Here is a 14,808-nt window from a genome sequence, read left to right as displayed (position 1 = left end):
GCTGCACAGCCTCCTCCAGAGCACTGCTGCTGTGGGCAGGGCAGTGCTCATATCACTCAGGTTTCACTCTAAGCATCCTGACAAACCTGCAGCTGGTACAAGCAATGGGAAGGGCAGGCAATCAGACCTCTCTGCTGCAGCTCCATTTGCAAATAGATGAGAAGCAAACATTGCTGCCTGCAGGATCCACTCGGTTCCTGCACTCAGCTCAGTTCCTGTCAAGCCACAGCTCCAGACAACATCCATCTTTAGGTCATGTGTCATGTCTGTGCTCTGTCCTCCCCATCACCATCCACTGGGAGCACGGCCTTTCTGCTCAGGACTGTCCCAAAGGACAGCTGTGCATCCCATGGGCTGCCTCTGTCAGAACCATGTCCATGGCATGTATCTCATTTCCAGTCCCAGCATGATCTGGATCCCTCCTCCCATGGGGCAGAGGGTACCTTCTCCATCCCTTGATAAAGAGGGCTTGTCTGATGCACACCTCTTACTGACACTCTGGTTCACAACCAAGGCTCATTCCCCACAGCACAGTTTGTGGTTGTCCTTTCTTCCCTTTGTGGGTCTCTCTGTTCAGTTTAGCATGTAACTACAGGCCTCTCCAACATTTGTTCCATAGCTTAGCCACAGACCCTGCTTTTCACACATTATCTATCACGTCCCAATTTCACCCCTTGATTCCATCACGCAGCAGTTTCATTCACAACCTGCCACATTTTCCTCATCAGATTTGTCTCCAGTTACTTTAGATGCTCCTGCTCTAGGATATATAATTTTTGCTGCCTTGACATCATCTGCTCTCCCTGCACCAGCAGCAAGGTGTGTGGGGCTCTCCCCTGAGCTCCACAGCACAGCCTGGAGAGAGAGCAAGCACCACCAAGTGCCTCACACTCCCTGCTAGTCACAGAGAGCAGATGAGGGGGAGATGATGCCAGCTGTGCCTGCCCAGCTGCCAAAAGCCACCCAATTTCATTAGGGGAGGGTGCAGCAAGCACCTGTCATGGGAGAAGCCCCTCTGTGCCACCCGCACCAAGGCTAAAGAGCACACGTGAGGGCACAGACATGGACCAGGGTCTCACAGAACCCACAGAATGTCCCTCTGCCAGCTGACCTCCAGCCAGAGCCTGGCATGCTTTTACTGTGACAGCATACAGCAAAGCAGTGTCCCTCCTTGAACAGGAACTGGAGCCTGGGGCAGAGATCTAGACAAGTTTCCATAGGTAGCCTAGCCCAATGTCACATTTCTTCTTGGTAAGTAGGAACACCCAGAATGGCTACTTGAGATGGGCCACAGGAATTTATTGTGCTGCAGGGAAGCTGTAATCAACTCTTCTCATCTTTTCTGGCTTTTGGTTGACCTATTGCAGCAGCCAGTGCACTCAGGGAGGTGATTTTACATACAGTATGCACACACATTAGCCCAGATAATTTTATAAACTGCATAAAGATGTGCACCTTGGTCAAAGGCTGGTGTGCGTGTGTGTTTCGTTTGGGTTTTGTTTTAAAGATCCTTTCCCTGTGCTCATTGCACACCAGTCAGCAGGCAGCATTTTCATGGATCATTGCCTCCATGGCTGGCTAATACTCAGCCAGCAAGCTGAAATAGCACTGGAAAAGTTCATCTGAAAACCTCTACAGCCCTGCAAGTCTGAAATTCTACACGTTCATTAAAGACTACAGAGTTTGTAAATAAAATCAGCTGCATCCTTCCCATAAAACCACCCAGGAGAGATCCAATTTCTGAAATAAAGCAATACCTATCCCTCTTACTCTCCAACACAGAACAAACAGATCTACTTCCAAAGCAGACTTTGCTTTGGCCCTGCAGTTGGGCAAGAGGAGTTCCTGAAGTCCCTCCTCACCCAGACTTGCCCATGACTGCACTTACACCTTCATGGCAGAACTACAGAGGAACTTTCACTGACACCTTCTGTCATTCTAAAATGGTTAAGTTATCCAAAGGGAATTTAGTTACGAGGAAAAGGTGTTTTACTTGAGTTCAGAGTCTGAATGATTCTTTATACTCCCTTCTCTCCAAAGTCATGTTTGAATGCTTTCAAAACAATATATTTTATTCTTTTGCATGACATAGATATTTCAGGTTTGGCATGTTTGTCTGCTTCTACAAATAACAGCCTTTAAATAATTGAAGGTATCCAGAAAAATGTATTAAGCTCACTGGGAAAGTGTGGGAATGTGTTTTTCTGTTCTGTGACATTCAGTTATAAGCCTTTTACCATGATTCAGTGCAGAGGGGAAATGGGAATCACAAAAGCCATTTAAGAAGGCAAAGTAAATTTTATACAGTTTCCCTATGCCCTTTCTTCTCTTCATCCCACCCCAGAGAAAGGGATTCTGCAGGAGGGTTTATTCAGCAGTTCAAGGTTAGAGTAGATGTCCTAAGTTCATTGAACACACTTTCCAAGTTAATTGAAGTAGCTGTCAATAAAAAGGCAGATCAGATAGTGGCTAAGTAAGTACATTCAGAGAAAGGACAGAATATAAATATATATATACATAATTATTTTCTGTTTCTGAGCAAAATCCAATGGCCTGTTTTATGCAGCCAGTCAAGAAGAGATCAGAATAGCCTTAAACTTTATAACCAGCTCCTCTGAGTTATCAGCAGACCACTATCGTTTTACTGGTGATAATGGGATCCTGGGGAATATGAAGCAGCCCAAAGGGGCTGAGCAAAGACCATCTTTTCTCCCTGGCTCCTGTAATACTGTCCTGTTGGCACTTGGGCTCAGGATCTCCGTCCTTGGGTGCCTCTCCTTTCCCCAGTAGTGCCTTGGTGCAGGGTTTGCCAAGCACAGGAATGCACCTCTCACAGCAGTCATTCAGATAACAAGGAGAGCAAACAGTTGCCAAGCTCTGGGTTCACCTACCTGAATATTGGAGGGTGGCTGGGGAACATCAATGCACCAACACCTTCTCCTGGTTGTGGCGGCATGGAATCACAGAAGTTCAGAGGCATGAAAAGGAGAATAAAAAGCAACAAACTAGCATTCTCTTATTGATGACCACATTACCTACATACATCTATTTAGCTTCCCGACACTGCTGTTCTCCTCTTTGCATCTGGTGGGAGGGAGTCAACCAGCATTTCCATGGAGGTCTCTAGTGTGTCATCCCTTCTGTGAAATGTGGTTGGTAGAAATATCTGCCTGTCTTATCCCATCCAAACCTGTAAGAACAGGAACTCTACATCTTGGTTAAGAAATAGGAAGGGATCTGAACACTCCCTACTTCAGCACATGCAAACACAACCCAGGCCTTTGCATCATTCACACAGTCTGTGCTGCAAATACATGCATTGGCTGGTGTGGCTTCAGTGGTGACAGTGGCAGAGCAGGGTACAATGTGTCCTTGGGCATTTCTGAAGTCTGTTAAAATATTCTTATTCAATATATGGGGTTTCTTACATTTCCAGTTAGGTTGTTATTGCCTTTTAGGGGTTTTGTTCTTTTTCCCCAGCAACATCTTCAGTGTTGGGGACACACAAAGTCACAAGCACTCCTAAAAGACAAGGGCGTTTTTGAGACATTGAAGTTGTCAGTCAAAGAGGGATTAACTGCATTAGGGTATTTGTGTGAAGGAGCGAGCACCTACCCCAAATCCTCCCAGAGGTCTGCACTGCAATAAGGAGCAGTGTGTCCTGCAGAGCCAGGCAGGAGCTCCCCAGTCAGCAGGGAGGCAGAGGGGAACACAACAAATAGAGAGCTCACCTCTGCTACCCACTGCAAAGCACCAGTACATATCCTCCTTCCCACTAGAACCAGCCTCATCTGATGGGCCAGACCTCTGATGGATGAAGGAAGAGCTTTGCTGCCTTGATCCATGATGGAGTAGCTCAGATTAGAGAGGAGTCAGTGGACAACAAGGCTTACCAGTGAAAGCAGAAGGAATTTGCCTTCAGAGCTGGCTTTGTGGTGTAGCCCACCAGCCTCTCAAATGCCATATGAAACAGCCCAAGCTTAACCTGGGCATAAAGCTGTTTGTAGACCTGCAGGAAACTGCTCTCACATGCTCCCATCTTCCTGGGAACACATTTAACCCCCCAGTTGCCATGGCATTCACACTTAAAGGCTCCTGAAAGGTTGGGAAAAAGCAGAACCTGAGAAGTCAGCTGGAAAATGGGATGAAATGCCTCAAGGCCAAGAGGCAGTGAGCACCTGCATGGTGTTGGGGTTGCTCACAGGCTGCCCAGGACAAAGGCAGGCACTGATGCCATCCTCTCCAGCTCATTTCAGCAATCTTAGCTGAGATCTTGGAGTCAAACCGCACATAAACTCCTAAACCAAAATAATCAACTCCAAACCCTCCTTGCTCCCAGTGCAGCATTTTCTACACTTGCATCCTCTGCACATAGCATGTCCCGCACTAGGAATAAGTAAAGACAGCCAGAGTTTGCTCTCTTCCTCTCTTGGGAAGGTAACAATCAAAGCAGAGCTCCAAATTTGCATTTTGCAACCCTGACTTTTGCAAAACAGTAAATCTTACCAGCCAACTTGAAATGCCTCCAACTGGTTTCATCGCCTGGAGCTACTCTGCTAGAATAGCTGTCCTGGCAACATCGCCATCCTCTGCCCTTCACCTCTCCAGTTCTTCAGATGCTGAACTTTGCAGAGCCAAAGTTGGGAGCACGCAACGGTGTCACTCGATAGCCCCTCTTCACGCTAATTTTAGGTGATGGAACTTCTCATGCTTTTAAAAAGTCCCTTTATTTATTTTTGAGAAACCTCTTATTAGTGGCTACCATAAACACTGTTCTATCTGATGTTTTGAACTTACCTACAGGGCTCTAGAAGTCACAAACAACCAGCACCTGGCATGATCTCAAAGAAACAATCACCTGTTAATTTTGTAAACTGGACTGAGTAGTATGATGCTCCCAACATGCAAATGATTTCAGATGGAAACAAATTACACATCAGTAAGTAATGCATTTCTTTTTGGTTTGTTTTTTTTTCCAGTTGATTTCTGATTTTTGTGGTAGACTGTTCCACCATCACTCATTTGTTTGCCCTGGGACATGTGCTTGCTGCATCTGCTTTAGACAACTAAGGCACAATCCCTGTGGGATTCAGGAGATCCTGACTGGACACCCTAGATCTAGGCTGAGCATCTCTCCAAAGACAACAAATCAAGTTTGGCCATTCAAGATAGGGGCTGTGTCCCATCCTCACACTACTTACACCTAAATGGATTAGGAAGGTTGACAGTGAGGATGGTGACTGAGCAGCAGGATGGGAGTCAGGACCAATGCCTGGAGCTGCTGTTTTGTGTGCCCAGAGGAGGTGAGCAAGGCAGGAGACCAGTCAAGGAGCTCACAGCTGCTCCACAGCCTTGGGGAAGACCCACCTATCCCACCAGGCATTTCATTGGATAATTAAAAATTACACTGGCAATTTACTTCTTTCACGCCTTAAAGGACTCACTTGTATAAATCCCAATGGGATATCCCCCTCACTTTTACTCAACCTTTCCCCATTCTTCCCATCATCCTCACAAGCCTCAAGTCCATCACACTTTTTTCTATTTATTTAATGCCTGTCTTTAGCATTGCTAAGCCACTATTTCTGAAAGTTATCAGGAAGAGATGAAGCACCTTTCTGAAAATTTGTGATTTAAATCAAATCACTCCACTGCAACTAATGTAAAAGCTACCTGTCTCAAGGATCCTTGGAATGGTTCCATGTCTAAAGTAAATCCTAGCTCCAGCTACACTTTTGTCAATGTGAAATACATTTTTTCTCTTAACCTGCTTATATACAGACATTATATATATATATATATATATAAAATGCAGCATCAGGGAAAGTGTCTTGAGCTGGCAAGGAGTCACCAACAGACCAGCCTCAGAGCCTTGTTCAGCAGCGTATCAGCTGCCACTTCAGTATTTATAGCCACCCTGCTCTTTGAGCTTGTTTATTTTCCTTCCCAAAGGTGGTGGTGGCAGGAGGCAAAGCTCTGATATTCAGGCTCAGGTGTCCCCAGGGCTGACCTTTCCTTCAAAGAGCAGAAACTGCAGACACATTTCAAGGAACAAAGTCATTTGGAAACTCTAGACTCTTGTGTCCATTACCTCCCAGCGCAGAGCTGCAAACAAGGGCTGAGCAGAGATCTGTTAATTAGCATGCACAGATATACATTAGGATGGATGTAAAAATGAGCCTGTAATTATTTTATACCTGGAAAGAGAACCAGATGAAGTCCAGCCCCCAGTCTTGAGGCAGAACAAGTGCCACATAAAGACATGACACTCAGACTTGAGTTTTTCATTATTTAAGTTTCCCCCAAGTTTAAATAACTCTATTCTATAGCATTACAGTCATCATGGACCACCTTTTTCAATCCCATCTTGCATACATTCATGTAGAATTCATCTGTTAGACCCTGTTGGGGAAAAAAGCAGCACTGAAGCCTGCCACAGAAAGACAAGCAGCACATTTCAGCACCACTGGAGCCTCCACACATTTATTTCAGAGCCAGTGCTGCCAAAATGATGTTCCCCTTCTGCATAATCTAGACAAGATGGGTAAACAAGAAATTGTAGTGAAGCAACACCTCAAGGCATGCCACCAGTTCAGAGCACTGAGAGCCCACACAGGGGTTCCCAGTCCCTCTTTTTGGGCACTGCCAACCTGCCAAGGGGATGGCAATTTGGGGAAGCAGGGCAGCACAGGAGATGCAGGCAGCACAGGGATACAGGGACCAGGAAAGCATCACTCTTCTCCACCAGGCTCTGAGGGGAAGACTAATCCTGCAAGACACACTCAGTGTGACACTTTGTCCTTGTTATGCTCAAAATGCAGCAGTTTCAGGAGAAGACAGAGCTAAAGTCTCACAGCAAAGCCTCTGAGATGCCAGTGCTGCAGGAACCACAACACTATGAAAAATGAACAGAGGAATGATAGGAAGCAGTCAGCTACTGACTAACCCCAGACCAGTGACGGCTGCAGAGTGGCACCAGCCTGCTCTCCTTCACTCAAAAATCAGCCACAGGTCCCTGCAGGTTCCTGCTGAGGGAACAGATGAGCCTCCATGCCCTCATCCCCTCTTAGCATTGCCCAAAATGCACATCCAGCATTTCTGGGCTGCAGCATCCCTTTTCTTCATTTTGGGGAGGTAGGGGAAGGTTTCACCATTCTGGTAACCCCACTGCCAGTCCCACCACCCTGTGCACACCATGTTCCTTTGGGAGGAGAAACAGCACATCATCAAGTTAATTTAGCAGTGGAAACATTCCCCTGGCAGATTTAAGCACCTCATAAAGAGCTGCACACATTTACTCTGAGCCAGTTCCCTCCCTGGTCCCTGGCCACCACTAGAGAGCTCTGGTCTCCCACAACCTGCTCACTTTTCTGCTGCCACCACAACCTGAATTACAGCAGTTGTTTATTGAAACCACATCTAAGTCCCCGTGGGCTTTAAGTGGAGAAAATGCACTCTGCAAATTAACCCTCCTTAGAGAAGGAATCTCACACAAACAGCCTTTGGGGCCTGCTCTGCCCGCCCCAAACTGACAGGGCACAGGAATAGTAACTGGAGAAGTTTTCAGCCATCATTTCTGCCAGCCAGCTGCAGAATGTGTTGAAAGATCAGTGCAACCAATTTGCACACATGCAAATTTGTGTTATTTTCACCTCTAGCCAGAACACATCTCTGCACCACACTGCTACTGCTCCAGCCCCACCTGAAAATCCCAGCACAGCAGAGGAAGGGCTGAAGGGAGGAAAATGGGGCCATTCTGCTCAGTGCTTTGAGGACTCTTTGAATTCCCACCTCCCAGAACTGAAGCCGAGGATGGAGAGAACAAGGGTACCAATCAGCAGAAAGACGAGCAAAAAGTTATATTTGGAATTCTCCTTCTTCACCTACACTTTTCTAAAGTGTTAGAATAGCAGAAACTCTTCATTGTCTCTACCCCATAAAAGTGTTATTACTTGGAAGGTCACCCCTATAAAAAGGTTTTTCCACAAAAAGGTGGATGGTTCCAAATAGAGCCATCAGCTCATTAGTGCGCTGGGTTCCAGTACAGACAGCTATACTGACCTTATCAAAGCTGGATGAGCAGGATACAGAAGAGTTTATTTTATTTTTTTATAGCTGATATCACCAGTGATTTTGGCTGAAGCCTGAGATGTTGCTCAGGTCTGTTCCCTGGGGAGTTCAGCTCTGTGCTTCTCCTGCTGCTCACACTCCCCAGGAAGTGTCTGCAGGCTGCTCCACTGCTCACCCAAGCATTACTCCTTCCCCTTTTAGAGGGGAATTACAATTATTCCCAAGGAAAAGTACAGCAACCTAACATGGATGTAAATGGGGCAGGCACACAGAAAACCCCCTTCCTGCCTTCATCCAGCTCCTTTTCTTCTTGTCACTCTGATTGATGCTTCTCCTCCACCCCACACTCAAGCAGAGAGTTTCAAGGAAAACAGTTTTGCTGCAGACTCCTACATGAACAAAATTCTCAGAGCTGCCATCATTACAACATCATCTTCAAATTTTATTAAATGCTTACAAAAACCAAAAAGAAAATCCAGGAGGCAAAAAGTTTTAAGCAGAAAGCACAATGATGCAGGAAGAGAAACAAGGTGCCCTCCCCTCCTTCAGGAGGGTAGAAACAAGTTGCAAAATTATGTTGACATGGGAAGAAGGTAGGAATGAGACTAAAGAGGGGATGGGGACATGTTAACACCATGAAGTATGAAGACAGAGTTCAGAAACAACCCTAGAAGCTAATTTGCAGACCTCAGGCCCAGGGGCATAAATGCCACTCTTGAGGAACTCAGTTTCCCCACGTTCACAGCCAGCCTTGGTCTCCCCAGACAATTCACTAGGATGCCATTTCACCAAGACAGCTTCCAGCAGCAGCCATTTCCCAGATATCCTGCTCAGCTTCAGGAACACTGATTACAGGATATCAAGCTGCCACCACATCTGACTTTTAGAAGTGTTTCAGTCACTGGCACTGCAGCCCACAGGTCAGAGAATAAGCAAATCACTGTCCCAGAGAAGGGAGATAACACTAGGGCCAGCACTCCTCACCTGGGAAAGGAGATCTCCAATCCATCTTAAACAGGCAGAGGAAGGCAGCAGCTATTTGAAAAAAAGCTGCTATTAGCCTGCTGAGACAGAAAAGTGACAGGAACATTTTGGCACGGGTACATAACTGATTAAAGAATGATCTGGGAACTAAAAGAAATCACGACTAAATTGAATGCAATTTGATGGACACAGACCAGTGATGGAAGTCCCTCCAAGGAGATGACACAGGGGGATGGAGGATGCCTCATAAACAGGGCAAGACTTTACCCACAGCTGGCACCAACAGTGACAAGTGGTCCTTGCACTCTCATCTCACTCTCCCTGCAGTCTTTTTACTCTCAGGATCTGCCCACTGTCCTCATTTCAAACATCAGTTCTTCACCAGATTTCTGTTGAGCTCCTTCTCCGCCACCACCCACCCACCAAGGGCCACAAAAAGAGAAATTCCTAATCACACAACAAAAGCCTTGCCTGCTCAGCAGGGCAGCAGATCCCTCTCTTCCAATACTTGAGGTGAGGGAACAGAGCCTCTCATCTCCATAGCAGAGACAGATTAAAAAAAAAAAAAAAGGAAAAAGAGGAAAAAAAGCCAAAGAGTCACATAGAAAGTTATAACAGGAATGAGTTTTGTCAGCTGATCTAGTTCCTTTCATCCATCTGGAGGCAGTGTGGGGTACTGCTCAAACCCCAAGAGGAGTCAGGCTGTACCCAAAGCAGACTGACAGCAGTCAGGAGAAGAAAAACATCCTTCAATTATCTTCTGTGGAGCAGAGGAAATAGTGGCACGGAGGGTTGCATTGAGTCAGGATCAAGCTCAGCTGCAAGACAAGAAAACACAATGTTATGGAGAGCATTTGGCCTCTCATGAGCAACACCCTGGGGTACACAGAAACTGTATTCTAGCAATTACAGGCAGGTTTCTCCCACCCATTTTCACAAAGCCCTGTGAAACAGCCCCCCATAAGGCTTTGGCACAAGTGAACCATGCTGGGAATGCCCATGGCAGAGGAGATGCTGAGGGCTGCACACCCCACAGAGTCGTGGCTGCACTCCTGCCATGCTGCCTCCCACCCCAGAAAGGAGATTTGCAGGCTCCCTCCCAAGGCCCTAAAGCAGAGAGTGTCCCCAGAGCCCCGAGAGCCGCAGCTCTGCCTGGGACCATCTGCAGCAGGGCTGGGTTCCTGCAGCTCTCCATCTGCTCCACGCACAACAGCTGCTGCAGCCAAGGGGCTCCAGCACACAAATGACTTTTCCATCACTTGATAAATGACTCCTGCGTGCTGACACCCTCCCCACTATTCCTGATTTGGGGCTGATGGCAAATGGAGCCAAGTCAAGAGAACAGTTGGGGCCCAAGAGTGGATGAGCGTCCATCCACCCATGGGAGCTCAACCAGCAGCAGACAAATTTAACCCTTTGAAAGCCTCTTGACTTCTAGATTCACCTCCTTCTAGCTTATCACAAACCCACACATGTTTCTCAGGCAGTGCTTCCCCTATTGTCCCCAGGCTTTCAGCTCCAGCCTTCCCACTGGCAATAAAGCAAGTTTGTCTGCCCCTTTATTTTTGCTTCATTAGGTGGCAAGGGGGAAGACAAATCTTCCTTATTGAGAATTTCTCCTGAGCACACAAAGCCCTGAAGGAGACTCAAAACAAAGCCAGGCATGACAGGAAAGACAAATAAATTAACAGCTGATTTCCTTTTGCTGTCTCTCAGCATCTCACTGCTCCATTAGTCAAGCACAGATTCCAGTAGTCACATGCCATGGAAGTCACCACCCATAAGGACTCCAAGACCCACAGCACAGCAGGTTTCAAGTCAGATAGGATGCTGAGATAGCAGCAAGAGCTGTTCTGAAAGCACAGACTATTTGTAAGAGACGACAAATCTTGAGGTTGTGCAGCATGAAACAGCCTCTGACTTTGGGAGCAGGGGGATTTTCATGGTGTGTGCACACTAAACTCTGAGAGCCCCCATGCCCTCCTCAGTAGCATGTGGCAGCTTGCAGCAAATCCCAGGCAAGATCCCTCTCTGACTCAGGTGGGGACTGCATTTTTCTGGAGTGCAGCAGTCCATAGGACAAGGAAAACACTTAGAGCTGATCAGTAGCTGGGGAGTTCACTGCCCTGCCTCTTTAGTATTCCCCACACAAGCCTGAATCAGGTCAACCTTATAAATCTGGTTTACCAGTGCTGCTGGACCATAGCTCATCTTGTAGTACAGGCTGTCCATGGGACCACGTTAAACAGGAGCAGATGAAGTCATCCCACAATAAATCCTATCATGAAGTGCTGGTATTGCTCACCCTTCAGCAGATCTTAAAAAAGGCACAAAAAACCCCACAAGCAATTACCAATTCCTACACAAACAGAGACAAAGCAGGTACAAAAGTACCTACATGTCCTTCCAACTGCGACATTTTGGCTTTCTGACCCAGAAGAATCTAAAATACCCAAGAGGCTGGGGAGGAAAGCAGGTATATGACAAAGGAATGGGCTCTCAGCCTTTTTTGGAACAGTGCAGACTTGTCTCTAAGAGTAGCTCCCGGAACAAAGCAAATCCAAATGGCAGCCTTGTGCCTAAGGAATGAAGCTGATAAGACACTGGGAATGTCCAACAGTTGTCACCCCCAGCTGACACAAATCCCCTCCAAGCCCCCTCATAGAAAACAGCAGGTCTCTCATGCCTACAGCTAAAGTAAAACATGGAATGATAGAATAGCTTGAATGGGACCTTTAGTTGAAAGGGACCTTTAAAGGTCATCTAATCCAACACCCATGCAATGAACAGGGACATCTGCAACTAAATCAGGCTGCCCAGACCCCCATCCAGCCTGACCTGGAATGTTTCCAGGGATAGGGCATGCACCACCTCTCTGAGAAACCTGTTCCAATGTTTCACCACCCTCATCATAAAAAAAAAACCACACAAAGTTCTTCCTTATATCTAGTGTGAATCTACCCTCTTAGTTTAAAAGCTTTACCCTTTGTCTATTGCAACATGCCCTACTAAAATCCCTGTGCCCCATCTCTCTTAGGAGCCACCTTTACATATGTAAAGGCCACAATAAAATCTGCCCAGAGCCTTCTCTTCTCCAGGATCAACAACCCTAACTCTCTCAAGCCTGTCCTCATAGGAGTGTTCCATCCCTCTGATCATTTCTGTGGTCCTCCTCAGGAGCTGCTCCAACAGATCCAGTTCTCTCTGGTACTGAATGCACAGGCTAGACACTGTCTGGACCCTGCCCACCACAGCCCCTGCTCTGGAGGGCAGCTCATCCACCACACTGAGGGCTTGACCTTGAAGCTTTTGAGCTCAACAAGCCACCTCTCCGGTGCTTTTATCTCTGCTGTCTTTATTAATAATTAAAACAAAATTTAACAACAACAAAAAAATCATCCTTCTCCCCTCATGGCCAACCAGTTTTGGTTTTGGCAGACACACCACCTGCTTGCTGGGTATGGATCACCTTCCCAGCCCAGTGCTGACAGCAGCACTGCAAGCCCCCAGCCAGCCCTGGGCACTCGAGCACAAATAGCTGTTCTGCACTTCCCAGAGTTCTATTCAGGACAGTTTTCCCGCACAGTAGATATCACATTGCACAGCCACACTAACCAGAGCAGGCTGGGAGCAGAACACTGCACACAAAATAAATAGCCCCCTGGGCAAGCCTGACATCACCCTGCCCTCCTCTTCCTTGTTTCAGGATGCTCAGTTACACCCAGCACCAGGGATTAAGAGGCTCAGTGATTTATGCCTCATTTCATAGCAAAACTCAGCAACTTTGTGCTGAGCAAGAGCCAGGATAGAGTCAGATTTCCTTCCTGGGGCTGCCAAAGAGTCACTGCAGGTCAGAGGCTGTTTGGTGCTCCCCAGCTTGCTCGGGAAGAGAAAGGAGGGAACTGAGATGAGTTTTATCTTTGTATCCCCAACACAAACCCTTCACTCCACTGTGCTCACTGAGCTCCACTGACCAGCACTCCCCAAAAAGGAGGCAGTGATGAGTTAGCAGTAAAGAGCAGGAAAAGCAGCCATGCATCCCTGCAGGAGCAGCCCAGCATTGGCCAAAGGGCTGCAATTGCCATTGGAGATCAGACCTGACACAGAGCACAAGCCCTTTCTGCTTCTTTCAAGAACAAGCGATAAAGGCAAAATGGGGCAAAGCCTCCCAAGGGAAAGAGAAAACTTGGTTTTATCTCAGAGGAAAATGTTGTCCCCGTGCTTTATGCAAGAGAAGACCAGCCAGAGTCAGTGGTGTGACAAAGCACTTCCTCAGTGATAAACAGAGCTTCTGAGAAGCCCTGTATTTCACAGGGGTGTCTTCATGCCAGCTGAAATGAATCAAGGCCAGCGCTGACTTCAATTCAAATGACACATGTAGTTTATGGCTGTTCTGTTGTACATAACATTGTATCAGAGTATTAATAACCAAAATTTGGAAAGCCATGAAACACTCCTGCTTTTTGCCTCTGGAGATGTTTCAAAGCTTCAAAATTTCAAACCCACTTTGTTTCCCTTGACACTTCCTTCCAAATCCCATTAGGACTTGCCAAGACACGAACATCTGGGGTCCCCAGGAGCTCTCACTGTGCTAATGCCAGCAGCAGAAGGGCTGTAGGTTTGGCAATACAGCTTCCCCCAGGACATCTCTTGCCCTGCCACACCCACCCTTCAAGCCTGGCTGAGGTTACCTCAGGAGAGCAAAGCAAACACTGATGCTCTTCTCCCACAATATTGACTCCATACTCATAGCTTTTAGAGAGAGGAAGAGGAGGACTCGTATATAAATATTTCGGAATCCGGCCCAGGGCTAAGCCCACACCAACTCTAAACTTGGTCTTCTCTTGCAGGAAATGACAATGCTGATAACAGTATCATCCTCCACCCAGCCTGTTCCCAATCATCACCCCCTTTCCCCCCCTCCCACCCTGCCCAAGCCTGGGAAGGACAACCTGCGGCTGCAGCGGCTGCTGAAGAAGGCAGCCAGGAAGAATGCCATCCTCGCCTCGGAGCAGGGCAAGTCCTTCCGCTCCAGCCTGTCGCCCGTGAACGAAGCCAGCCCCGACCAGGAGTGTGCAGAGAGCGCTGCCCCAGCAGCCGAGACCCCTGAGACCCAGCAGCCGAGACCCCGAGACCCAGCAGCCCCCTGTGCCCCCATGCCTACCCAGCTCTCCGTCAGGCCAGTGGGCCACCGCGCTCTCTCCCCGTTCCGGAAGGGGAAGCCCTTCACGCTGAAGGTCACGGAGCAGCGGCGCATCGCCGAGCACGTCAAGCTCACAGCCTCCTCAGCCATGCCCCTGCTACAGAGGCCAGAAGCTCCTGAGACTCCACAGCAGCCTGAAGGCACAGGCTCCCACCTTCCCTCTCCATCTGACCCTTCAGTACCTGTTTTCCCCAAGCCTCCTCCTCCCAGTACACCCAGCAAAGAAAGGGCACCAGAGGTTACCTATGTCACCAAGGTGAACACTTATTTCCACAGTGTCAAGCCACCCAGGGCTAAGACTCCCACACCAAACCCAACCCTAGGAACTGTCAGCCAGGAAATCAAAAGGCCTACTTCCCCAGCACCTCAAACAAGCAGCTCTGAACCACCTCCAGAGCAGACAAGCACCTCACTTAAAGACAACAAGGCAGCTCTCCCCTTGCCAAAACCTCCCCTAGTTCCTGCTGCAGAGACAGAGCCTCCTGATCAGGCTCCCAAGCCTGTTCCCGCTGAGAAGCCCAGCACCTCTGATGTCCACACCAATAAGCCTA

The 14,808-nt window shown here is 47.8% G+C and overlaps 1 protein-coding gene across 2 annotated transcripts in view; it reads right to left on the bottom strand.

Annotated features, from left to right (window-relative positions):
* Positions 1-8,491: 8,491 nt before the first annotated feature.
* LSP1 (lymphocyte specific protein 1) overlaps positions 8,492-14,808 on the bottom strand; it is a 48,332-nt gene continuing 42,015 nt past the window's right edge. For both annotated transcript variants that reach the window (XM_064714842.1, XM_064714843.1), the window contains exon 11: positions 8,492-9,872. The gene's annotated coding sequence lies outside the window, so the exon portion shown is untranslated. The remainder of the gene's footprint in view (positions 9,873-14,808) is intronic.

This window comes from Zonotrichia leucophrys, chromosome 5 (assembly GCF_028769735.1).
Source record: "Zonotrichia leucophrys gambelii isolate GWCS_2022_RI chromosome 5, RI_Zleu_2.0, whole genome shotgun sequence".
NCBI classification, from domain to species: Eukaryota; Metazoa; Chordata; class Aves; order Passeriformes; family Passerellidae; genus Zonotrichia; species Zonotrichia leucophrys.
Note: the sequence above shows the minus strand (reverse complement) of the source record. Positions and strands in the feature narration are given on the sequence as shown.